This window comes from Lonchura striata, chromosome 2 (assembly GCF_050655825.1).
Source record: "Lonchura striata isolate lonStrDom1 chromosome 2, ASM5065582v1, whole genome shotgun sequence".
In the NCBI taxonomy this organism is placed as follows: domain Eukaryota; kingdom Metazoa; phylum Chordata; class Aves; order Passeriformes; family Estrildidae; genus Lonchura; species Lonchura striata.
In genome coordinates, this window is record NC_140704.1 from 112,431,758 (window position 1) to 112,458,277 (window position 26,520).

The following is a 26,520-nucleotide window of genomic DNA, read 5'->3' on the forward strand; positions in this document are numbered from 1 at the left end:
TAATACTGTAAATGACCCTGCTGTACATTTTATTTTCCTTCCAGTTTTGCACCTTTTGCCCGGTAACAATCTTGTTTCTTAACCTTCTTTTAGAAGTGCCATTAATGCCATGGGCCGTGTACAGCTGCTGTTGCTGCTGTTGGTCCCTCACCCCAGCTCCTCTGACTCAGCATTTTGTGAAACCACACTTGGCAGGAAACACACTTTTAGAGGGACCAACTGTAATTTAGACAAAAAAGACCATTAGCTGCACTCAGCAGCAATGGCAAGGCTGCTATTTTTCTGCTATGTTAAAACAGACCAGGGCCAGGAAGAAATATATTATTTATGTTCACTAAGTTTTGGATAGACAGCTTTTCAAAACTTACCCTGCTTCTTTTGCAGCATTTTGTTCAAATAGATGACAGGCTCTGCTGAGAGATCCTGCTCTGTGGCATAAAGTAGTTAACATTTTACAAGGACCAAGCCACAAACCCACAGATGTTTTTGTGAGCGCTTCAAAGGAATATGGAATTTTCTAAAATGGGAAGACCATAGCATGTGGCAACCAACAACACCATGGTCTTTGAATTTGATTCCTTCTCCCTGTAGATTGGATTCCCTCCAGAATTGCCTGTTATCCTCATTAGGACAGAATTACCACTTCCACAGTCAGCCAGACACACACTCTGGATCTCCTTTTGGATGTCAAACTCAGGAGAAAAGCAGAGGTGGCTTCAGGTGATATATTTACTTCTTGTCAAGGCTGGGGATATTTCTTTTAAAAGAGCAGAACTCTTTGCAGATACAGCCAAGGTCTCTTGGAATTGTCAAGGTAGACACTTTAAAAAACTGTATGGCTTCTGACAGGAAAAACACAAGTTTTCTGTGGGAACAGGGCAGTCAAAAAGTCTATTCAGCCCTTACTACAGCATTAAGGACAGGTCAAGGATAATGAGCTGTGATTGTAAGAGTCATGTGTAAGAGAAAGATGTAGCAATGTGTCATTTCAATCAGTGGGAAGGGTATTTGTCTTGTGCCTTCTCAGGGAGAAATCTGTTTCCTCCTGCAGCACCGTCATCTCCTCACAGCAGTTATTGGTCTGAACTGGCAGGTTCTGCTCTTGTTTCTGGACCTCTGGAGAAGGGTAAAAGCCCACTGTAACTTTTGATTTGTTGCAATGCCTGGCTGCAAGACAGCAGGCTGGGCATTGCAATGCAGTGAAAAAAGCCATCAGCAATTAAGCAGAATATTCATGACAGTGATTGAAGATGACTTTATTTCCTGCTGCCTTTGTTTAAAGAATGTCCTTTCCATATACTCATAATGTACACGACAAATGACTCCATAGCTGTGGGGGAAATACATAATGCTCTCTGTCTCCACTCCAAGGTTGACCACCAAATGATTAAAGCAGTGTTGTTTAAGGTTATTTCCAGGAAGGACTAGCTAACTTCTTTGTTATTGATGCTTATTTGGGCAATTTTGTCAATGTATGTTATGTCTGCAATTTAAAAACTTTTTAACCTCATATCTGAAATCATGTGTGTCTGCATATGTAAATATATCTATATATAAGTAATTTAAAATATTAATTATATTTTAATGTCTTTTCTGACAAAGAAATGAATGTGGAAACAAGCATGAGCAAAGGTAAGTGATCACACATTTGTTTTAGCAAGAAATCCATTCTCTTTCATTGGAACCTTTTGGCAAAATAATTTCTGAGAAAGGTTAGGGTATTTCTATTTTTTTTTTTTTTTTTTTTTTTTTTTTTTTTTTTTTTTTGCCTGGGAAGGAAGCACCAGCAGGTGTGATCTATCAGTGCAAATGGAAAACAAACAAACCAAACAAAAACCCAACCAAAACACTCCCAAATGCAACAAGTTGGAAGACATTGATCTCAATGGAAAAGAAATGCTCACAGGTTGAAATCTCTCCCAGGAATGTTCCAACGTGGATTTTGTAATGGATTAATCTGAATAGAATTTTTTAAGAAATTATCTGACAATCTGAGCATTTAGCTTTTTCAAGTAGCTTCCCAGGATTACTAGTCTGTTTGAAGTATATGCTCTCTTTTCAAATAAAATTCCAGTTATTTTAAAACAGAGCAGAACTAAAAGCACTACAGTCAGCAGATCTATTACAAATTTAATGGCCTGTTTCACCCCTGCTCTCCTTCAATTTTGGAGCAGTGTGAATCCAGTGCTTTTTATCTTCTCACCCCAGACACAATCTGGACTAGCACAGCAAGAAACAAGTTTCTGGGAGCTTAAGCTTGTTCTGCTTTATTTGTGTTTTTTTCTGTGGTGGTGTGTTTTTTTTGTTTGTTTGTTTGTTTTTTTTTTTTTTTTTGAGAGCAGCTGTCTTTGAGATTTGTGATCTTTTCTAAAAGCATGACCATAGTGATCATAAGGTCTTGGTGAATTTATTAACTCTACTTGATTAAATCCTCCTTTGACTCCATTTTGAAAGAATTAGTTCTGGAACACAGATTTAGATCTCCTCTACCATGTACTTGCCAGATGTAGGATGAACTTTATAAGCACTTTTATTGCTTTGGACCCAAGCAAGAAATATCACAATATGTAGTGTAAACCACAAAACCCGGAAGTTAAAAATCATTAAGATTTCTTATTCCAGGCCCTGAACTCTGGAAATGGATTATCCAATGGTGCACACATTCTCTTGCAGTCAAGGAATAAATGTCTGATCCTGGCTTGACAGGTAAGTGGTATTTTGACGGATCCATAAGTGGTTATGTGTTATCCCTGAACAGTGTTTTCCTGACTAAAAAACCTTTGTTGAAGGAGTTTGTATTTTAATCATAGCATCAGGTATTTCAGAAAAGAGATGAAGCTCTCCAGTGCAAAGACATCTAAAGGCTGAACATTTGGCTCAGGAAGAAACAATCTGAACTTTTAAGTTGTGGAAATTATATTTTCATCACATCTACTTAGCAATTAGGAATGTTTTCTTTTGTTTAAATATGATGAAAACTCTCCACTCCTTCTCTTTCTTTTTATGAGAATTCTTTTTCCCACAGAAATCATTAAGTTAATCCTTGATAATCCAAGAGAAAAAAAAATAGAGGCAGTAGTTCAAGCTCTTCTGTGTGTGTGTTCAGCAAAATGTTAGAAAACTCCACCATTAAAACTCTTGGGTTTCTATCCAAATTCTAATAAATACTATATAATGTATAAACTCATAAATGTTCACAGCATACGAATGGGCTGCCTCTAGAAATTGCATGGCTTGAGCACAGCATGATTAGATGTAAAGGAAAGGAAAGAATTTGTTATGACATTTCAAAGCTTCTTATAGCACGGTACTCTCACCTACACTTGCCAGGCTGTGGATTGTTATTTAAAAGGCTTATAAAGGTTTTTCTTTCCTAAAAATAATGATGATATTAAACATTGCAATTTAAAAATATTTTTAAAATGGAGGTCTTATCTTCTCCCATTCAGTAGCAGTGCCTGACTTAGGAAAGTGAAGAGGATGTGCATGATTAGCTAATGTCAGATGATATCCTAAATCACCATGTAGTGATTAAGACACTACATAGATTTTTCTTTATTTATATTTTAGAGCTATATAGAGGTGTTAAAATGACAGCTCTGGAGGCTGAAGTCTCCTTTTTGCTCAGCAGTGGACAGAAGACAGGATAATCCTATCTGCTTCATTCTGATCGGTTTTCATCTGTCTTCTACAGCTGCTGTTTGTTTTCCAATCAACTAAAGCTTGCAGCATGGATTTCTCAGGACAGTTTAAAAATTAGATTAAAAATGGAAGACCACTGTTATCTTTTTACCTAGGAATCCATTGTCTGTAGCTTTTCTTTCTTGAATTCATGGGTGAGTGATCTAGAGGCAGAGACTCATTTTCTTTGAGTCCTCATAATCTTTGACTTCATTTTTTACCTGCTTTCTAGCTGAAATTGCACCTTATAACATGCAAAGCCTTGCAGGCTGGTTTTGGTGTGAAAGTGTATTTGAGAAGAGACTGGAAACTGCTTCTACAAGTGAAAAAGCGGATTTACACTTAAACAGACTGTTTATTCAGAAAGGAAGTTTACCTAGGGTAAATGCTGGGTGGGAATGTTCTTTGAAAGGATGTTAATTGTATCTTGGTTCAAAGAACTCCTTGAAATTCCTGTAATGCAATTATGCTAAGTTAGAGGAAGTTAAAGGATTGTGTATTGGCAAAAATGCAGTTAAAATCCCAGTTGAAGACATGTGTCAGAAGTGCTATTGATGATAACATTGACACCTGCCTCAGATAACTTCAAAGCTTGTGCTCTCTGTATGAACCTAAGTTCACTGATCTCAGCTAGCAAAAGGACAAACCCAGACAGAGAAACGGGTCTGGACCTCCAAGAAGTGCAAATGGAGCTATGCTACTTAACAACAGCACATCAAACCCCAGCTCAGCACCTTTCAGCGCCGAGGATACAATGGTGCGCTCCACCAAATGAAACCCAACATCTGTAGCCCGGCAGCTGTTCATCATAGACAGAAAGGGATCTCTGTGACTATCTGCTTTCTCCATGCTGGTGGGAAAAATGAGATTGCTCTGTGTGAGTTTCTGAGGAAAGACGGAGCGCAAAAGACAAGTCCCACACTGGTTTCTAAAAGCACTGAGGTTCTAAGGTTTCTGATGTCTTCTGGGCATGAGTTCTACCCTTGTAGGGGGCCTTATTCAGACAGAATGGTGGTAGGGCTTTTTCTGTCCCACAAAGTACTTCAGAAATAATAGAGTCCGAACTGATGAATGCACCCAGAACCTTACCTTTGGCAGTGAGTCTGCCTTGATGATTTCTCTCCTTTCAAATATAAATCCCATATTTTATTAATTGCTGCTCTGTTTGCCCAGTTCTGTGAAATGACAAGCTGGAGATGAGAAGCCCTAAGATCACACACCCTTTTGGGATTTGGCTATGTGTTTGAAATAATAAGACTTATCAGAATTACAAATAATGGAAATATTAATTTCCATTCATTTTTATGTTAACCTTTTTTGGGGATTTCAGGTTTTAAAAATAAGGTGGGAAAGGGCTAGATTTTTCTGCCCAAAGCACTTCTATTTATTTGGTTCAATGTCTGACCTGTCACAGAGGCTCTACCTTTGGATTCTGGTCCTTTGATTTCCCCCTCTGCATACAAACTGAAACACTCAGTAGTTCCCACCTCAGTCACAACCATATTTTCCTTTTTTGAGGAAGTCAGGAACTGGAAAGTTGCAGAGCAGTCTGGGTCTTCCCCAGTTTGGAGTTCCCCTGCAGGTAAGGAACATAGCAATACCCAGGACTACAGAGCTCTTCCAGCTTCTTTAGCAGAGATTAATCCACCCAGACTCTCAAATGTTAAGAGACCCAGGTTCTCACTCTCTAGATTCAGTCTCTTATTGCTACTCTTGTCATCACTGAGTTCTGTCCATAGCATAACTTAAAAAGTAAAAGCCATGGACTTCATATGAGGAAATAATGGAGGATTTCAGAATTTAGAATTTTGCAAGGGAAAATACTCCTTCTTGGTCATACAGTCTTGCTGTGTGCACACACCAGAAGTGCTTCTGATCTGTTATTCAAATGAATTCTCAGTGACAAATTAGGTATATGTAGTGAAGAGGAGAAAAAATTATCACAAATGCTCCTATAGTGGAGCTGAAAAATATGGAATCATAGAATCAAAGTGACAAAAATAGATTAATATTTTATGTAGTGCACTGTGGTTAATCCTTGTGCTCACAGTATACTTTATTTAGAATCACTGCAGAATTCCTCCTCTGATTTTTCTCACTGAAATTAGACTGCAATGCTATGCTTCAGACTTCACAGGAGCCTAAAGGTATTTGATTTATGAGTTTTGTTCGTTGTTCATTTATTTTAATCACTGTTGGTTTTCTCTCCCTTTGACTATCTTAGATTTTTGTTCTCATACATAATTGGTTATTCTGAGCTAAACAGTTCTCCACTGAATTCAGGTTCCCCAAAATTTCAAAGTACAGCAATCTCATTTGAGGATGAGTATCATTAAAAGAAACTGTGGAATTAAACTATCTCAGAAGCAGAATGTGCAGTTATAATGTTTCTATAATGTTTATAGTGGCAATTCCAATCCTCATGCTAGCACCTGAGTGTTTTATGAGATTTTTAACTTAGTGTTTTTCAATACAATTATTATTTTAAAGAATATTTAAATATTTGTAAATATTATAATGTGTTAGGATACTGGGTTGTTTGGGTTTCTTTGTTGTTGTTAAGTATTCAGATGCATTATTTCATGAGGTATTCAAAGTTAAACCAAAATACTTCACTGTTGTATGAAAAAAATATTTGGATACTGAATCTTAAAAAAATTAAAGTGATTGATACCAATTAATGCAAGAAAAAAATAGAATAGCATACTCCACAATTTGAAGCTGACATTCATTTGTATTTACTTACTCAGTTATCACTTTTCAGCATGCAATTACATTAATATTTTTAGATATTGGATGGTTTGACATTTTGTTCCAACCCTAGACAGCCAACTATGCCTTCAGATGGGTCTCTGCCAGCTAAAAATACAGTCCTAGACAAGAACATACAACCTCCACATTAATATTAGTGACACCCAGAAATAGATTGCTGAGCTGAAATAATTAACTCCAGAGGATTCAGTGGCTTGTCCATTACTATGCTAGGTCCTAGCTTGAATATATGCAAGAGTAGAAAGCTGAACAGCCTGAATATCTGAGGGGTTAATGGCTACTTTCATTGGAGAACTGTGGTCTGGTACAGTTCTGCAGCTCCTAGCAATTTAGGAGCATAGAATACAGGGGAAAAAGGGGTGTCTAGGTTATGGAAACAGATTCTCATACCATGGTGCTTTCCACAGACATTGCCATAAATCAATATCTTTAGTAACTGTTTGCAACTGTTCATTTGCTTGGAGCTTACACTATCAGGGCTGCTCCAGACTGTGACTTGTACAAAGTGAGAAAACTTTTCTTTTAAAAATTAATTTATCATCAGTGAGTCATAGCTTTGTCTTAAACTCTATGCTGCTGTGTCTAGCATGGCAATGCAAGTTGATTCACCTCTTCACAAAGGAGCACAGTGGAGTCTTCCCTAGCAGAAGGGCCAAAAACTTAATCTTGCTAGAATATGGTGAATACATAAACTTCTGGTCACTGCCAGATAATCTCTGTAATCCAAGTTTTGAATCTCACTCTGCATGAGATGAATCAGTTCTTTGATGACAAATAAAAGCCTTTTCTGCATTGGTGGGATTTATGATTTCCTTTTCAATAAGATGAGGGATGTTTTATTATTTTGCATACCAAACTCTGAACATGAGACAGTGTTCTAGATGCCTTACTGTCTGAGAGTTCAAAAACTGTAGGGGACATTGCTGCCTTGCAGAAAGGAGATTTAGAAAAAATAAAAGGTTACGATTTTTAGTATTTTTCTCCTGTTTTGCTCCTTATATTACATTTTCAGGTTCCACACACTTAAGTCATAAAATTGCAGGAGTATAGTTTAGCCACAACAGATAGCTTGTTTTAAGTTTTTCCATCTCCCTCTGTCTCTGCTTAAACTATTACTCCTGAGATAGGTGAACCTGTATTTGTTGTGCCAATATTGGTGAACTAGCAGTGACAATATTTTTGTACTCTACACACAGAAAGTAATGTCCTGTGAGCAGAGGATACTTTTGGGAATACTTCAGCCCTGGCAGTCAAAGGTTTCACCAACATTGCTTCACTGAGGACAGAAAATTCAACAGTAGCTGAATTGTGAAGTTCCCAGAAGACCATTTTATTCTGAATCTAAGGTGTGAGAATTTTGCTTTTAAATCACTGTGCCATGTAGTTAGAGCAAAAGATGTTTTAAAAGCAGCATTTACTTATCTGGATTCCATGAATTTCTCTTCCACTGTTTATAATAGTCTTATCTTGTGCTCAGAAAAATGTGAAAAAACCTTTTACAGAGAAAGCAGTAGAAAGACATTTTATGTTCCTTTTTGCTGATTACTTTTCCTTGATGCTAGGAAACAATTATTTTAAGTGGATTACTTACAAAGAATAACTTAATTTGATAATAAAACAAATACTACTTTCCCATTTATTGATGAATCAAGCAAGGTAATTGGATTTATTACTTCTGAATCTATGAGTAATCCTGTTTCTAAATCACATATGTGTTTCCTCCTCTGCTTTTATGTTTGTCAGGAGATGACAATTATTTATTCATTCTCTTTTAGACAGATTTTTTTTTTTTTTAATCTGGACAACAGTTTTATGCACAATTTTTGAGCTCAAAATAGAGCTAATTTATACTTAACACAATATACATCCTTGGTGGAGAAAAGTGAGTTTCAGTCATTCTGAGCAGTTAAAAATACCAATTAATTAAAACATATCTTGGATTAATATCTACAGTATGCACAGTAATTGGGAAATAGATATAACATTTTTATAATGCTGTTTGGTACTACTGAATGTCTGGGTCCTGGAAGCTGAGAGGCCCTTGGGACATATATCCTAGGATATATGACATACATCCCAGGCTGGTATGTAGGAAATGCCTTTTCTAGGCATATACAGCTAATCTGGGGAGTAGCCATGCTGAGTGTTGTTGACATTTCTCCTTCCTCTGCTTTTCAGCTTTATACTACAAATCCACCGTGCTGAGCCTTTAGAAGATTATAGATTATTTTAGACATAATAAAATAGTGCAAGATCTTTCAACTAACTGAATTAGTCAAATATTCCCAATTTAGTAGTTAATCTAGCAGCATTTAAGAATTCCTTTCACTTGGATAGCTCACATCAGTTTGCAAACATTAAGTAAACTTCTTAGAATCTGTACTTAAATTCTTAGTTTGTTTTATGGGGATTGTTTACATCTATAATGGTCTACTAGTATAGTTATACCAATTGACACCAGCAGGTTTCTGAAGTGGAAATGCAGCTTACATTAGAAAAACTATTCCTCTTTCAGTAGAAAATAAAATCTGTTTTTGAGGAGCTAAGTCTCCATGCTCTGGTTTAAAGTGTGATTTCTTTTTATACTCCCCTTCCACTCAGTAATGCTAGCACAACTTCTAAGAGTAGATCAAATCATGAACTGGAAGTGCTAAAGAAACTCATTCAAACCCAGATTATTTTTTCTCTGTAAAGGACAAGTGACCTTTGTGCTCGAAATACATTACTGAATTGATGGGATTCATTGATCAGCATAGGCCTTTGGTCTGCTTGATAAAGATGGAAATCTGTTCCATTCCCCAGCTCCACCACCTCTTCTCTCTGCATCAGTGTTGTACTCTTGCCTGATAAAGTGTTTCTTAAAAAGGGATTTCCAGAGCTGAACGAACCCATCTCTTGAATAGAAGAGCCAGCTTCTTTCATGTGGAACCATAACAAAATTGCATCTGCTGCAAAACACACTCTTCTGTTAGATAACGTGGTTTAACTATGCATCTGATAATATTTAGACATTTCTCCTGGTCATGTTCTTTAATGGTGGTCAACAGTGAAGGATAATAATTCCCTTGGGAGTTTCCAGGCTACCAAGTCCCATTGTGGTTTTCAGTTGAAACATTTCAATCCAGCTTTTCCATTTGTAGATATCATTTGAAGCCAGTGCTGCCCTTTCAATTTTTTTTCAAATGAGAACAAGAATGTGGTGTTTGAACTGAAATACTTTATTGGGTGGAACAGAAGAAGGGAGAAGGAAAGACATCTTAATTGATATCAAAAATATGCTATGGGCTTTGTGGCACCATGGCAAAATTTGCTCCTGCTGAGTCCAGTGAAAGACACAAAGCCCGTATCCACATTTCCCTGATTCCTACCACCTTTTTCTCTGTGCTTCCTTCTATGAAGTGACAGAAAAAGCCAGATCTTTTGGACTAATGTAATATACTCTTTCCTCCTCAGTTGCTTCTGTCTCCCCTCATTGCTCCCAGAAAGGGAGGGACTATTGCAGACCATTTCAGGGCATCGTAGGGCTTTCTCACATCACTTCTAATGCATTCCTTGCCTCCGGTCACCCAGGAAGAATCTGCTGTGTTTGATTTCTGTCTCAGGTCACTTGTCTCACCGTGACGTGCCAGGTCAGTGCCAGTGGATTGTCCTGCATGGCAGAGCTTTGGTATACAGGCTGGTGGGTCAGGTTTCACATGCTCAAAAGGAGTCAGTGTAAAGACAAAGAGACACAGCGTGTGTTTCAGTGCCAGTAATGAATAAACTACCACATCAACTACACAGCACGAACATCTTTATCCAGCTGTGTTTATAAATTATTTTCATTAATTATGGTTGTTCTTATCACTTGACACAAACAAGGACTTTTTTTTTAAGTGGCTGTTTTATTAATCCATTATTCTTCTGAAGAATAATATCTGCCTTCCTCTCTCTGCCTTTAACTGGCCAGAGATACATCACTTTCAAAAATAAATCTCAAAATGCAGCCCTGAAAACTACTGTTCTTTGAGTCATCACTTATGAAAGAAGATACCTTTTTCTTCTGTCCACCATGAATTAAAATAAAATTACTTATAATCTATCTTTTAAAACCCTGTGGTCAAATTTATGCCTGGCATCACAGTGCAAGAAACAGCATAATTGCACAGTGGATAAACTCAGTCTCAAGAGTTTAGTTGTGCTTTGAAAGCTTTTTGATGTATTGTTGTACTTTATTTATGTTTTTAAAATTTTAAATTTTGTTTTGCTTTTTTACTACTAAGGCTGTTTTGGAGCTGTGTTAGCAACCTGAACTTTGTAAAATTGACTCTAACTGGAGCAGAACCCTAATAAACATAAAGGAATTTTTGCCTTTGTGTCAAAGATTACAGTGCAAAACCAGGAGAAAATGGTTATTTTTCAGATACACATTTTGAGAGAATAGAAATACTTCTGCATTTTTTGATTACAGAGAAGCTTTTTGAATTCAGACAAATGCATTTCACACAATTCATTTCAGGGCTGATTCATTTTATCTGTGTGTCTCCTGTGCCAAATGGAAACATTAGGCCTCTTTAAAAAATGATGGGGGATAATAAATGCTCTAGGCATTTGTTTTGCTGAAATGAAGTAATGGCAGGGAAGCATATGGTGAAATATATTTTTAATTACTTTTCAACAATGTTAAATGTTTTCTTCTTATTTTCATATTTAATGTTCTTGCTCAAGCTTGCTAAATAGGCATCTCTTATGGAAAACACCACTTTGTGCAATAACACATGACTAATTTTATGGGCAATACTGTATATCCCTGTTCTACAGTATTTGCTGTAGAATTTTGTTTTATGATGCTTTGTGCCATCCAAGGAAGCTGGGATTGTGAGGGGGGCTGTTTTGTTCCTGTTTCATTTTTTCCCCACGAAGCCCATAACTCTTAATACTGTTATTGAGAGGCTTTTTTTTAATATATATTTTTGTTTGTGCATGCAGAGCAGGAAATATTATTCTCTTCTGTTAGACTAAACAAAAGGAAATCCACCTGAGACTGAGAGGAGACACCAGTCTCCCTTTTAACAACTTCACTTCTAAATCACCCTTCCATCCCCTTCCTTCATCTCCCTCCCTGCAGCACAGGTTCCACACTAAAGCAAAGTGAACAAAGGACAACTGTTCCCAGCCCTACTAAAGAGAGAAAAGCTTCTAGTGCCTCAAGGCTAAAGCTGAGCTGAAAGTATTATGGCTACAGGTGGTGTCCAGGCTGTAGATATACCTGCACAAGGGAAATATGAGCCTGTTGCACAATTCCAGTAAATAACAGCTGAAGAGTAAGTGACATCACAGGAGGGTGGCAGGGGGAAACCAAGGCACAACATCACCACTTGTCTGCACGTATATGTCACCTTTTTGGGATGTACACAAAGGTTCTTTCAATACAAAATATAAAGAAAAAGTAAGAAAACCTGGCAATTTGCTGTCAACACTTACAGCAGACGACCACATTCTCCCCTCACTTGTTACAGAGCTGGCACAAATTCTTTCTCTGAAGATGTCACGGTCATCACTGGTATGAGCGGAGAAATGCTTCTTGAGACATTCATCTTCTTCCAACACACCCTGGAGATCAACAGTCCCAGGATATTTCAGACCACTGAGTCCTTCCCAGAGATGAGAACTCCTCACAGAGACTTCTCTGTAACCACCATCCTTTTTCAGCTTGAGTGGCTTTTCTTCCTGCAGCCATGGCAGTGTGGCAGAAAGGACTTAGGATGGCTCTCTCACATGTCCAGCACTTCCTTTATCACTGCTAGTGATTCAGAGGATTAAATCAGCAGGATATAAAGCAACAGATGGGGATTTCATTCATTCTCTGTGCTTTGAAAACCAACTCTGAGGAATAGATCCATTGTTATTATTGTGACCTTCAGTATGCTGCATGCACATTTCAGTTTGAGGTGGGAGGGGGACGTCTGTGGGTCTGAGGCATTGGCCACCACTGTGGAGAGAAACACTCTGCTGATAGCTTATCCACATTATTCAAGAAAAAAGACCAGCTTGTAGCAAAGGTCAGTGCACTGAACGTGTAAAAGATACTCCTTTTTCTCCATCCCTTCCCCTTCTCACTGGGAACCAGGGCAGAGGAGCAGAAGTAGATGGGGTGGGAGTAGGAGAAGTGAAGCCCAATATTTCTCTTGTGATAAGCTGCTGACAACTCAGACCTGCCCCTGGTACTGGGAAAAAAGCCAACAAGCAAACAGAAAAGAGAAACACGAAGTTGCCTGAGGGAGGCAAGGCCATGGCAGTGGGTGGCCTGTCTCCCACGCTGCCTGAAGCTGCAGAGGAGGAACCAGCCAGCTCTGGGACAGCTGGTGTGACTTTTGGGATACACTTCTGTGGCAGAAGGGGAACTAAGGCCTTTCAGCCTCGGATCAGTGGGGCAACCTTGTGTGGGTGGTCTCCCAGAGTGAGGAGAGAATTTCCCATAGTTCTTTCCGAGGTTGCATGCTAGAGGGCTCCCTGGGCAAATCCAGAGCTTCAGCCTCAGGATATGGAATGAAAGAAACAGCCTCCAGAAATTGTCTCCTTCTTGTTTTAACAGATACCAATGGGAAAGATTAGTCCCAGGGAAGCTTTGGCTTCTGGGACTCAACTTGGGAGTACTGTGAATGTTTCAGAACCTGGATGTGGGGGTCAACATCATATTTTCCAGAGTCTTTGCTTTTAATCCCCACATGTAAAGAATTGGGTCAGTTGTGCATGGCCAGAGACAGCAGTTCCCCTTGCACTGTGGCTCACATACTAGAAATAACACTTCCTATAAATCAAGACAGCCTGTAAAAAAATGACAAAAACTGTGAAGTTCAGCTTGCCAGGACACTGTTATCGTGCACGTGCATTTTATGTAGGAAAGAAAATAAATTTAATATCCACATCCCGTTTTGTCAATCTTTTAAAACCCCTGACAGGGCTGTGAATGTTGTTCAAGAGCTATTACATGTCATGATGACAATTTGTTCCTTTTGAAGAGTGTGATGTCTAAGTTGTTTTTGATGATTACATTTCCTTGGTCTGTATTTATTCGAAAGGCACTTTTCAGACCTGAGAATTGTTTCCAAACAGTATACATAAATGATTAGTAGTGCTTTCAGTTTGATACCTTTTCCCTTTAGATGTTAGTCTAGATGTGAAGACTGCCCTGCCTGGTGAATAAAGAACAGGTCTTAACTGCTGCAGCATCTGAAAGATTTGGAATGACTTAATTGTAAAACCAGTCACTTCCCATAGAATCATAAAATCATAGAATGGCTTGAGTTGGAGGGGATCTTATAGATCATCTAGATCCAGGTTTCCTGGTATAGGCAGGGACACTTTCCACTAGACCAGGTTGCTCAGAGTTCCATCCAACCTGTCCTTGAACCCTTCCAGGGATGGAACATTCGCAATTTCTCTGTAAGGTCTCAAGGTAGTCTTTTCCAGGCTGAATAGCCCCAGCACTCTCAGCCTCTTTTTACAGGAAAGGTAAACTAGTCCTCTGATCATATTCATGGCTCTCCTCTGGACTTGTTAGAACAGGTCTACGTCCTTGTTTTGTTGGGGACCCCAGAGCTGGGCACAGTACTACAGGTGGGGTCTCACTAGAGCAGGGTACAAGGACAGAATTGTCTCCCTTGACCTGCTGGTCACACTGCGCATTTTCAGCTTCCTTAGATATTCTTGAGATTGATCTTCTTGTGCCTGATCTTCTCCTACAGCTGAAAATTCTTCATTCTCTAAGTCCCTGCCTTTGTCTTCTTAACCTGGGCACTGTAGCCGGAGAGCTTGCCAGTGAAGACTGAGCAAAAAAAAAATCATAGAGTACCTCAGACTTCTGCATATTCCAGGTAACCAGGTCTCCCATTTCCTTCTGGAGACAAGCAGCATTTTCCCTAATCTTTCTTTTATCATTGGCATATCTGTAGAAGCTTTTATTGTTGCCCATGACATTCCTGGTCAGATTTAAATCTAACATGGCTTTAGCTTTCCTAACACGATCTCTAGTAGCTCAGACAATGTCTGTGTTCCTCCTCCTAGGCTACTTGTTCTGGCTTCCATCCTCTCTAAACCTCTTGTGTTTGAGTTTGACCAGGAGCTCCTTGTTTGTCCACAGAGGCCTCCTAGTGATTTTGCCTGACTTAATCTTTACTTGGATACATTGCTCCTGAGTTTGGATAAGAATATTAACCAGCTTTCCAGGGCCTCTCCTCCAGAGATTTATTCTCTGGTATCTTACCAAGCAAATCCTTGAAGAAGCCCAAGTCTGCTTTCCTGAAGTCCAGGATAGGGAGCTTGCTGTGAGCCCTCCTCTCTGCTGTAAGCGTCTCAAGTGCTACCGATTCCTGGTCACTGCAACCAAGGCTGTCCTTGAGCTTCACCTTCCCCACCAGTCCCTCTCCTTGCTGGTGAGAACAAGGTCCAGCACAGCGCTTCTCCTCTTTGGTTCCTCTGTCACTTGGAGAAGGAAGTTACCATCATTGTGTTCCAAGAACCTCCGGGATTTACTGACCTGCTGTGTTGACCCTCCAACAGAAGTTCCCCCTTAGGACTATGGCCTGTAAATGTGAGACTGCTCACACCTGTCTATAGAGCACCTCAGGCACTCAATCTTCCTGGCAGGCATCAGACTGCAGCAGATGCCCATTATAAAGTAACCTGTCCCTGCCCTTCCTTGGATCCTTTGATCCAACAAGTTCTCTGTTGTCTTCTCATCCATCCCAAGGCAGAGCTCTGTGCACTCCAGCTGATCACTGATGACATTCTTCAGCATTTCCCCTGCCTGTCCTTCCTAAAGCATCCTTCACTCCCAACACTCCAGCCATAGGAGCCATCCCACTACTTCTCTGTGATCACAGCCCTGCAGGTGTGAAGAATAAAATCAGTCAGAGCTCTGGGCTATTAAATCCTCCAAATACTTTACACAAGCCAAGGATGTGGTGTTGAGTAGCAGAATGCTGTGTAAGCCACTGCTGTGAAAGTAAATGCTAATGTTTCAAACACAAGGTTTCCTGTTTTGAGCTTCAGTCTGTCACCTATATGGGACATAGTCCTACTTTGCAGCTACTATGCTAAATTGTGTAAAGTGTCTTCTAATTTTTCAAATTCAAATGAAACCCAGTCTGTTTAATTGTTTCATGCTTCTCTAAAGAATATAGGCATTTTACACTAGGCTCACCAGAATAAATATTTATCTCAGTCATCTGCCTTTGAAAAGAAAGTTCTTCATTATACCAGCAACGAAAATATTTTGTGAGTACTGCAATCTGTTTTTCTGATAAGTGACAAGCAGCATTTGAGTTTGGATAAAACAGGTGTATGTATTTTCATTGTCAATTTTTGCTTTGTTTTAATACTCCATTATTAGTGTCCTTTACCATTTGACAACTACAAAGGAACAACTTTTCTTGAGAGAAGACCTTTAGATTCCCTTTATCTAAACAATAAACACCCAGTGAATTGTCAAAGCCAAAAAAATAATTGTTTTTCAATAGAACATATTATATACTGAAGTCTATATAGCTTCTGTATTTGATGAATTTTAGACTTGTATCTATTTGGGAAAAAAGGGTAGGAAACAGTTGCTGAATTAATTGTGTTTCAAAAGAGTTATGATTGAGTAGAGGGATGGATTTTTAAGTGTGCAACAACCATAAAACACATGTGAAATGAATTCTAACTCATTTTATCTTTGTCACCTCTAGAAGCAGTGTATCTGATAGCTTTTATAGTGTTTGCTGTTTTTTGACCAGAGTTTTCATCTCTGCTGGTCCTGTTTCTGGATCCATTCTTTCTCCTTCCCTATCTGATTTGACACCTGTTTCCAAATGAAATATGCCTTCTGTCCTTTGGTTTTTGAGTGGCTTCTCTTTTCTTTTTACCTTTTTTATTATTTCTGTCTGCAAACTATATTTAAACTCATATGACAGGCTTCATGCAATGTGGACATAACGTGTTTGAGAACAAGGGGACAGGATTTCTTCACTTGTTGCTGGGATATTTAGGTAATGCGCAAATGTCATTTAAGCACATGTTCTCTGAAATGCAGAAAAGGTCTTGTATTGGGTCTTCTCTTCTTGTTAGTGACAATGTGTGTTGAAATTTACCTGATGCCTCAGTTCTTCTACATGTCAACTTCTAGCTGTAAAGCCAGAGGGAGGAATAACATCCTGCAATTTTACCACAGAGGACAAAAGAACAAATGTCTCAAATCAAAGAAGCACTGAGAGGCCACCATTATGCATGGAGATGAGGAATGGCACAGCTGGAGTTATGCATACAGTTTCAGATGGCACTAAAGTGTTTATCTGGGGTTGGTGTGAGAGTGCAGGAAAGCACTTATGTGACATTTTTGTTACTCTGGTAAATCCATTACTAGTCCTTAGCCTTCTCCTTCCTTTAAAGAAACTAAGTATGTCCTTCAAAGGACAGTGTTCAGCCATTTAAAATTAATTGTAAATCCTTTCGCGAATTTGGGCTTGCATCAGAAACGGGCTAGGACAAGAAATGAACCAGCTCTGTGAGATAAACCAGAGTCTGTATAACATGTACCCCCTTAAAATTAGTTACTGTCTTCTTCTAAAAGCAGTAGCAGTGTATGAGTTGACATCTTGATGTTCTTAGACTGTCAGTTTGGCTCTAACTAAGCTACTATTTAAAGCCAAATTGTACAGGGGGTAAGAGACTTACAAAAAAAATCAACAGTAGCTGCTTCCATCTATCCTTTTCCAGTGAATTATTTTCTATTTAGTTCTTACTGAAGTTTATCAGCAATTTTCTCGTGGATATGTTTCAATTTTTAAAAAAATATTTCTTTGTTCTGTCAAATTTGCTTGCTAAAGACACTGTTTAATTTCAGGTGAAGCCTCTGAGTCATAGATGCTTTTATAATCAGCTAAAAACGAACAAATGCATACCTCCAGAACTGCAAATTTCAATACCTCTTCTGACATTACATCCTAGACAGTATCATTTTTTGAAAGCATAATAATATTTCTAAAATCAAATATCTTACTTGCAAGATGTCTTATTTTCTGTCCCAAATAATCTTCAATCCACAGTGTAACTTTTTCATCCATAAAAACTCCTGAAATTAAGATAAACATTATATGATCCTAGCATCTATTATGCATCTTCTTATTTGTTGAAGGCTTGCTGTAGAGTCTGCTTGTTTCCAAGGAATGAAAATTGCTTATTATCCTGGATAATGAAAGAGAATGTCATCATCTATAATTCTTAGTTTAGGATACTTACTGTACCCTTCTCTTATAAAAGGGTTGGCAGAAAAAGAGCTCAGTAAAAGAAGCATCTCTTAAATATTTTCTTAAATAAAAGAGGGATTTGTTTGCAAGTGAGATTAATATGTCTTTGACAGCAAAATATATTGGAACAACCTTCTTAATTGACAGATTGTAACCTGAATATGAATTCTATTTACTGCATACAATTCATGAGTATTAAAGTTATTTTTTCAATTATCATAGAAGTGTGTTACTATATATACACCTAAGTATATAATTGTACCCACCTGTCTACATATGAGTGTGTAGGTGTATTGTATATGCTCTTATTGCTTTAACTCAGAGTTTTTGCAGTACCTAGACATTTTTTCTAATCTGCTCCTATTTTATTTCTCTGATTAAACTCTTGCAACTTATCTCTATAGCGTAAGAAGGTTTGCTTTAACACTCTCTGCCTAAATATGACAGTTCTGTAAACAGCAGCTGTATGTGGTCAGTCACGAGATCTAGAAATCAAAACTATATGGGCTGTAGTCACAGCTCATGAGACAAACATGATGTGCTGGAAATCGACTGCCAGACAGCCTGGATTTGATAAGTTGCACTAGACTGTATGTCACACTTTCTACAGCAGTAGCATTTCACACACACACACACACACACACACACACACACACACAAGTGTTTATGCAATTAAAAAAAAAAAAAACAAGAAGAAAAAAAAAGAAAATGCAAAAGAAAAAAGAAAAGAAAAAAAAAAAAGAAGAGACGAAAAGAAACCTACTCCAAGTTCTATGATTAAAATTATTCAACTAGAAGGACATTCTTAGGAACAAATTTTTCAAATGTGTGTGCCTAAAGGGCTAGAAAACTAGTTTAGACCTAAACCCCCGTGAACATCAGGTATTCAGAGCAGTTAGCTCTTTCCGCATTTGTAGAAGTGAGCTTTAAAGATGTGACTGCAGTCAGCCAGCAACAATTTATGCATATATGGAAGAAAAAAAGCTCAGCACTGGTACAGTGAACCGAAAAAACTACGAGATGAAGCAAATGAGAACTTTTCTAATAAGGTAAATAATAGTTAAAAAGAGTATTAGTGTCAGTAATGCGAGTAATATCAGTCATACTAGTAATCAGTAATATCAGTCATGGATTTTTCATCTAAGTCAGGAAAGCTTTCATCCATGTTATTGACATGTCCAGGCTATCTCAGCCTCTGTTTTGGGTATCATTGCAGGGATATTAGACTTGAGAAAGAAGGCTTCAAAAATGTTGCAGATAATTTCTAAACACACACACATGCAAATCCCCTGTTGTTAGCAGGTATAGCATGTCCCTGCAAGCACACAGGTACAGCTGGAAGCCAGCTTCTAACTTCTGTCTAAGCCTAATTAAAATTATTCTAATTCTAACAACAAGATTACAACTTTTTAAAACAAAACAAATAAATATTTTTCCACAATGCTTCTTTATTCATCTATCCCTTTTCTTCATCTTCTGACAGAAAATAATGGGAAAGGTCTGATGGACAGTAAATGAAAAGTGAAACTGTCCCTGGCAGTTCTTCAAACATTTTTGTAGGGCTTTAAAAGACAACCAAGATTTTCTGACATATTCACATCCCATTTTTTTTCCAAATTCCAACCTAGACTAGATGAAAATCCCCAAACCCTCAACCACATTGCGACTCTTGCTGTATTCAATATCTTTGTGTGCAATACTGAGCTTTTAAAACCTTTTAGCCATTCTTCCCATACTTATGGAGATCCTAATTAATTGCTTTTGTGGTGTGCAGGTGATGCCTGAGTGGCTACCTTGAAAAGAGGCTAGACAGTGTTAAAGGAATAAAGTAGGCATTTATTAAAAGGCCTTCAAAGGATACACTTTGGGCAGTACAAGAGACTGGCCGTGGCTCCACCCAAGATGGACCCAAGATGGATGCAAGTTGGATGACAGGTCATGAGATTTTCACACTTTTATAAGTTTTACAGATTTACAGATTGGAGTCAATTGTCCAATTACAGCTTCAGTTTAAGAAGTCTCATCCTCCCAGTTTCTCTCTTCAATTCACTGTTGTTTGTACTTTTGGGCCTGAAGCTGCAATGGTGTCCTTGGTTCTCAGGCTGGAAAAGGATTTTTGTCTAACTAAACTGTGAAGAGAACTTGCTAACACTTTATATGAAGTTCAGAGTTACACACTAAGGCAGTACAGAATCTGAAAAATATGAAAGCTAAAACTTAAGGCATCACAGGAATGCTGTTGCTTTTTGAAGAGCTAGAAGGAAGTTCCCCTGGTATAGAAGTTGACAAGAACTTTTGGGTCTCCATCTAATTAGGCTGTACACTGCTAGGAAGTAGGCATCATGCTGTGCTTGCTTGTTTGCATCAGGTCAGACACACTCCAGCACAGCTCAGGTGTTTTGTAAAATGCAGGTGCAAACCATTTATTTCCTGAGATGGTAGTTGGTGAGGGTGGGGAGTGAAAGAAAAGTTTTGGTCTCATAATACACCAGTTTTAGAGAAAAAAAGGAATATCATGTTTCAGCATTTAAATTGTCATAAATTGTAAAGATTGGATACATTTTATTTATAATGTCTCTATTGTTTTATTTGTGAATTAGATGGGAGGAGTATTCTTTGTAGTGTAGCCATAGCTATGAAATTGATCTTCAGGGGGAGGTAATCTTGGCAGAATTTGCAACAAGAGAAAGTATATTCCCTTTCTGAAGCCACTTGATATTATGATAACTGGATGCTGTACCTGTGGTGATAGAAAAATCCATAATTTTGAGATAGTCTCAGCTCAGCCATTGTGTTTCCTAGTATTTCAGCCTGTAGTCCGTGCTCAGAACTGGAGTCCACAAATGGAAAGTAGACTGTAAAATAACTGAAAATTCTGGAATAGAAACCTTAACTTCATCCTTCTGCATATATTTGACTGTTTTGTAGTTCTACCAGCTTACAGTTGCTGTCAGCACTTTTGCTGGATATGTGCATACAAGAGCGCTCTTGTGTTACATTTTTTTTACCCAAAATGATAACACATTGCTGGGAGTGAGGAAGGTCAAGAAACACAACCCTTTGTAGTTTGTGCACACACACAAAATTAGCCTGCACCCACACAGACTGCAAGCAGAATATGCCTTTATTGGAATCTGAATTTGAATTCTTGGATGCAAAAGCCATCTCTGTCCTGTCAGCCCATAGCTTCCCTATGGTCAGTGGTTTTCACAGGTGGCACACGTTTGGCAGGACCCCTTCAGGAGCACTGCTGTGGCTCCATGGCTGCAGGGAGCACCTGGAAGTTCCTAGCTTGGCTGAGAGCTGCAAAGCTGATGATCCTCTGGCTTTGTTCCTCATGGGGCTGGCAGTTTTACCTGCTGTCTGGATGCTGATACCCACAGAATTGGTCTTTAGGCCTCACAGTTGTTGTGAATCCCATCTTGCATCACTCCCATATCCAGGGGATTTTCACCAGGCTCCAGGAGAGACAAGGATTTATTATGATTAGGGATGCTCTGCTACAGTTTATACAGTTTAGTTGCCTTCAACCAAGGACAGAAGGGAGGGAAATGAATCCTAATGCCTGGAGGAATTATTTCAGAAGGAGAGGATGGAAATTTGGTTAAATTATAATTTTTGAGAGTGGGAAGGAAATGGTCCTAATACCATCAACTGTCCCAACCTGCTTAATCTGAGCTGTTGGGGTCCAGGTCAGCAGGTCATCTTTGACTACAAAAGAGGATAATTTCTACCTTAATGAGGCAAAGATGGCTTATTTCTGTCTAACAGATGGTAGTGGATATGAGTCATGCATCTGTCTGGGATGTATTTCTCTAAACAAAGTAATTTGACCAGCAGTTTCCAGTAGCCCCATGCTCTTCCCTATCTCTTCAAAGTTTGCATGTGCTTTATAGACTCTGACCATTTACTATTATATCACATTTGGGAGGAAGGAAATAAAGCATAGTGCTAAAAATATGTTTATTTACGTTTGGGAGCACCACATTGTTTCAAATCACAAAAAAATCACAAAAGCACAAATGTGGAACCTGCTTGAAGTTCTTATATTGATTTTTTGGTCTTCATCTTTTTTATTTTTTCCTGGCAGTACTCCAACCTGCACTGGGAAAGGAAGCAGAGGATGCTCACCTGTTTGTATATTTACGGAGCTATTTGACTTTTAACAAGTTATTCTGAGAGTGCCGGACCTCTTCCTATTGATTTTGTATCTTCTAATTATTCAGGAGCTCTGACTGGGATCTTTGCTGAAGTGGTCCTGCAGTGTGGATTCTAAAGTCTGATAAAGTGAGATTTTGTTTTGGAAGTGGTCTCTTGGATCTGCCAGAGCATGCAGAGAGTTTCTCTCTGCTGCCAGTTTATGAGAAACTTGTAGAAAATTATCTTTGCGCTTTCCACCTTTCTTCACAGCTGAGGTGAGCCACAGGATTCAAATGTGTGTATACACACTTGTACACAGTGGAACTGTTCAAGCCTTGCTTCCGAAGGGAATCGACCTAGAATGATATGATGACTCTGGGGCTGCAAGGATTTTCAATTCTAAGATATTGCAAGCTGACAGGTTCAGAAGCAGGGTCTGTCTCCAATTTGATTTTAGAAGCTGATTTTTCTTTTGATTTTAAAAGCTGCTTTCTGAAGGAAGTAATGGAATTTTAAGTGAAAAACCAACTTGCTCAAAGTATTTTTGTTAAAGTATTAAGTATTTCTTTTCCTTTCAGCATCTCTGAAAATCACTAGGCAGATAGTTTTCTTGAGAAGGATTAGTCTGGGATATGACATGAACAATTTATTCCTTAAGCAAGTTTGAGCAAAGATAGTGAAACACCTGGTGTTTTTCAACTTCTGCTGTAAGTGGACTGATCTTTTCTTGAGCTTAGTAAGCTAAGTTAAATGGAAACTAGAGCAAGGAACAAACCAGCAATCTTTACCATATAACAGATTATTCAGGTCTAACTGAAGAAAGAATACAAGTTAGGATTCTATGTATATCCTTGAGAAGGTAATTTCAAGATATCTGTATCCAGATTTCTAAAGCAGTACAGGTTATATGGCTGCAGTGTGTACTAGTGTTCTCTCAAACTTTCAACCTAGTGTTCTCTCAAACTTTCAACCAGATTTGACTGTGAAGTAAAAAATCTGAAGCAGTAATTATTCCATTTCACAAAGGTAAGGATATCCATCCTTGTGGGAAAAAGATTTCCTCCACATCTCTTTACAGTCTAGACTGGCATGGTTGATGAGTGAGGTGCTTTTAAATAGCACCTTGCCTCCTGTTTTTGGAGCCTCCCTTGCTGGAGACATTCCAAACACACTGGGATGCATTCCTGTGTAACCCCCTCTATGTGACCCTGCCTTGGCAGGAGATTGGACTAGATGAACTCCAGAGGTCCCTTCCAACTCCAGCTATTTTGTGATTCTGTGATTCACTGTTGTTCCTAGAGCAGTGAACTTTCCAGGATCTCTTCTCACAGACAGTTGAGTCTAAGCACCTGAGTTGACAGCAGTTTCACTCTAGCTGGAATAATGCTGTAGATGTAAGAAAACAAAGCAAAAAAAGTTTTTGAAATGCATTTGATGATTTTTGTATTTAAAAGATGACCATCAGGTTTATCACCAAAAGCCAGATTACTTGTGGAGAAAATGCTGTGAAAGAAGAGAAATGTATTGTTGTCTACAGGGATTCACCTGTTTTCTGGACAGACTTTGGCACACAAGGAAGCATGGTCTAGGGACAGTTCTGCTACACTAGATGCTGTACCAAGGCAAGGCGCAAGCTCAGTTGTTTAAGGCATTTATATATAAATAGCCCCTGTGTCTTAGATCTGGCTAAGCTGCCTGGCTAGACATTGACCAGACACTAGAATATGTGTTGCCTTAAGCCTTGAAATCTGAACAAAATCTGTATAGTTTTAGGATTAACTTTAGTCCTTGAGATTTGTCCTTACTTCAGATTACCCTTTCCCATATTTATCTAGCTTGAACATGCTGAGCTGCAGCCCATTTCTCAGGTGCATGTAGTGCTGTAAACAAATTATCTTTATTCTCTGCTAAATAGAGCAAGAAAATCTTCAAACCTGCCTAAAATAACAACTCCTCTTTATATTCCCAGTGGGAGTTTCTTTTCATTCTTTGACAACCTAAGCTGCTTCTGCAGTTCTTGTGTTAACTCCTGTTTAGCTTGTCCACAGGGATCTTTTCTTCTTTCTTGACTTCCTTCCCTATCTCACTGCTGCTATTTTTTTTTTTTTTTGCCTGCCTTCCATATCTTTCATTCCATATCTTTATTTTGCCTGTGGTAACCCTTCCTGGCTCCAAACTCTCTTTCTATGGAGTGGTGAGCCTCTTAAACTTCAGTTTCTTCTGTCCCAAGTGCTTTCATCTCAGCAGATAACCATTAAGATTTAATTACTAACTGCTGCCTAAGTTCTGGATAGATTGTAATGCAGACCTTGGTCAGCAGTACATGTGCATGGGGATATCCCAAAATACACTTCATTTCTTAGTAACAGCTTCATAATATCAGCCAGAGATAATAGATTGTGCACAGACTTTCCTCTGCCTAGAATGTAAACCAGCACTTCCTTGATGCCCTATGATGCATCTATACAAACACACTGATTTTCTTCTTCCTTTAGCTCATTTGCTCAGCACTCAAACACCAATTTAGAATGATGGATCTGGTTTTAATCCAGATGGCTTGATGTAGTGGTTTCTCTCCCTCTCACTAACTCCCTCCCTCCACTCCTTATCCTGCAATTTCTCTGTATTGTTTGGTTCTGTTTTACAACCTTTGGTAGGACAGGTATTCTGCTTTCTCCTTTATAGGATATCTGAAATTTGTGCTGCCATTGACTGTTGAGTCTTTCAAGTCCCTCCCAGAGATGTAGTCTTTAAAGGCAGCTCTGCATTAGAGTTTGTCTTATGATGTGGCATCATTCCTACAGGTAGCAGCTATTTTCCTGGCAGCTTGTCTTAAGCTTAGAGTGGAAGAGCATAACTGATAAGGGCTAAAGATGTCTGCAATATGTTGTTAGAGTTCTATAAAGAAACTTATGCAATATTCGTTTGTCTCCAGCTCTGCCCAGTATTGTAATCATGATATTGGTAATCTACAGGGCACTTCTGAGAATTAAGGAAAAAAATACCGCAAAACTGCTCACACTCTCAAGATGTATGTGTGAAGATAATGAATATTATTATCCTCTCTTTAAAAACTGAGAGGCTGTGCATAAATGATTTACTTAGGGCCCCAAAGGAGCCTGTGTTTGACTAGGAAGCTGAACTTTAATTGTACCTGACTTTAATCCTATGTTCTGACTGTACCTCCCTCATTACCTACCTGTCCATTTTTATTAATGCTCATATCCATCAGCCTCATTAATAAATATGTGAGGGTGTTTTATCATGGCTGCTAAACAGGAAATGTTTACTTGCCTCAAACAAACATTGCCTAAAATTGCTGTCATTTACACTGAATGCCAGCTCTGTTATGACATTAACCATGACTCAGTTAATGTCAGACATTAACCTCAGGTTATGGTCACAGAATCACAAGTGACTGAAGTTTTTTTAGTAGACTAGTGCCTGCAGCTGGAAATTTCTGTCCCCAGAGGGGACAATCCTTTGACAATTTCAGTCAGTCTAAGTCAGCATGTTCTGCCTTTATTGGCAGCTCCTGAAAGGTGTTTCCATAGCTTTTCTTTCACTGCCACCTGCACCTGTATGCACTTCAGGATGAAACAGTTCAGAGAGAAAAATCCCTCAAATGTAATTTTTTTTGAATTATTATTATTTTTAAAGGGATTCTTGTTTTGACTCTCTGATTGAAGAATACTTCAGTCGTTCAAGAAGCAGTGCTGGCACATCAGGCAGTATAAGGTCATCATCTGCTCTGGTTTATGCTGTTCAGCAACCTCAGTTGAAAGTCTAGTGGTTGCCCACAAGGGCTGGGAAATTCCCAAGACCAACTGACTTTAGCACCACTGAAAACTAGCTAGGAGTAGAAAAATAATTAGTGTCTGTCTCACATGAAGAACATTAACTTCTCTTAGCTAGCTTACTTGATAATTTCAAATAATCCTACCCTGCCTACAGAACTTGTGTTGAACTTGGGAACTGTGACTGGAAAGATTAAAAACTCAGTTACCAGCTCTAACTGAAGTTACTTCCCAAGTTCATAAAGGGATATGTTTGCTTGGTGATTGAAGTTTAAAACAGAAATATGTGATAAGTTAAATTGCTTCCCTTGGTTATGAGTAGACCTGCTCTCAGGAGTAGACCTACTACTTGCTCCACTGCCCCTGTAACAAACTTTTGCAGGGGAGGCAGAGGATAGAGGCAGGGGAAATAACTTCCTCAGTTTAGCTGAGAAGGAATCTTTTCCAATGGTTTAGCACAGTTGCCACCTGCAGCTACTGCTGGAGAGGAAAGCCTGATTTATGGGGGGCATATCTACAAAGGATTATTTCAGCAGCAATGAAATCTTGCAAGTACAGAGGAGAAAATGAATTATTTTTTATTTGCTGCACAATATAATTTAGAATTTGACTGGAATGGTTTATGAATTTAGATCAAGTTTAGTTAGAGGTTTGGCAGAAAAAGAAAAGGAGAAAATAATGTTTATTTTTAATTTAAAATACTTTGCTCTCTCTCTTCAGAAGCATTTATTAATCCATCTGTCTTTGCTTATGTATTACTGCCCTAACCTTCTACCTGGGTGTATTACAGAGTTAGTTTATGAGTTCTTGTTGAAGCTGATCTATTTTGAATAACTAATGAAATACTAATTTGAACAGAAGTA

The 26,520-nt window shown here is 38.5% G+C and overlaps 1 long non-coding RNA gene across 2 annotated transcripts in view; it reads left to right on the top strand.

The window, feature by feature from the left end:
- Positions 1-4,224: 4,224 nt before the first annotated feature.
- The window catches only part of LOC116183323 (uncharacterized), a 48,252-nt gene continuing 25,956 nt past the window's right edge, over positions 4,225-26,520 (top strand). Inside the window, exons 1-2 of one of the 2 annotated variants that reach the window (XR_004147926.3) lie at positions 4,225-5,828; positions 7,650-7,799. This is a non-coding gene — a long non-coding RNA (uncharacterized LOC116183323). The remainder of the gene's footprint in view (positions 5,829-7,649; positions 7,800-26,520) is intronic. The other variant, XR_004147925.3, reaches the window with a different exon arrangement.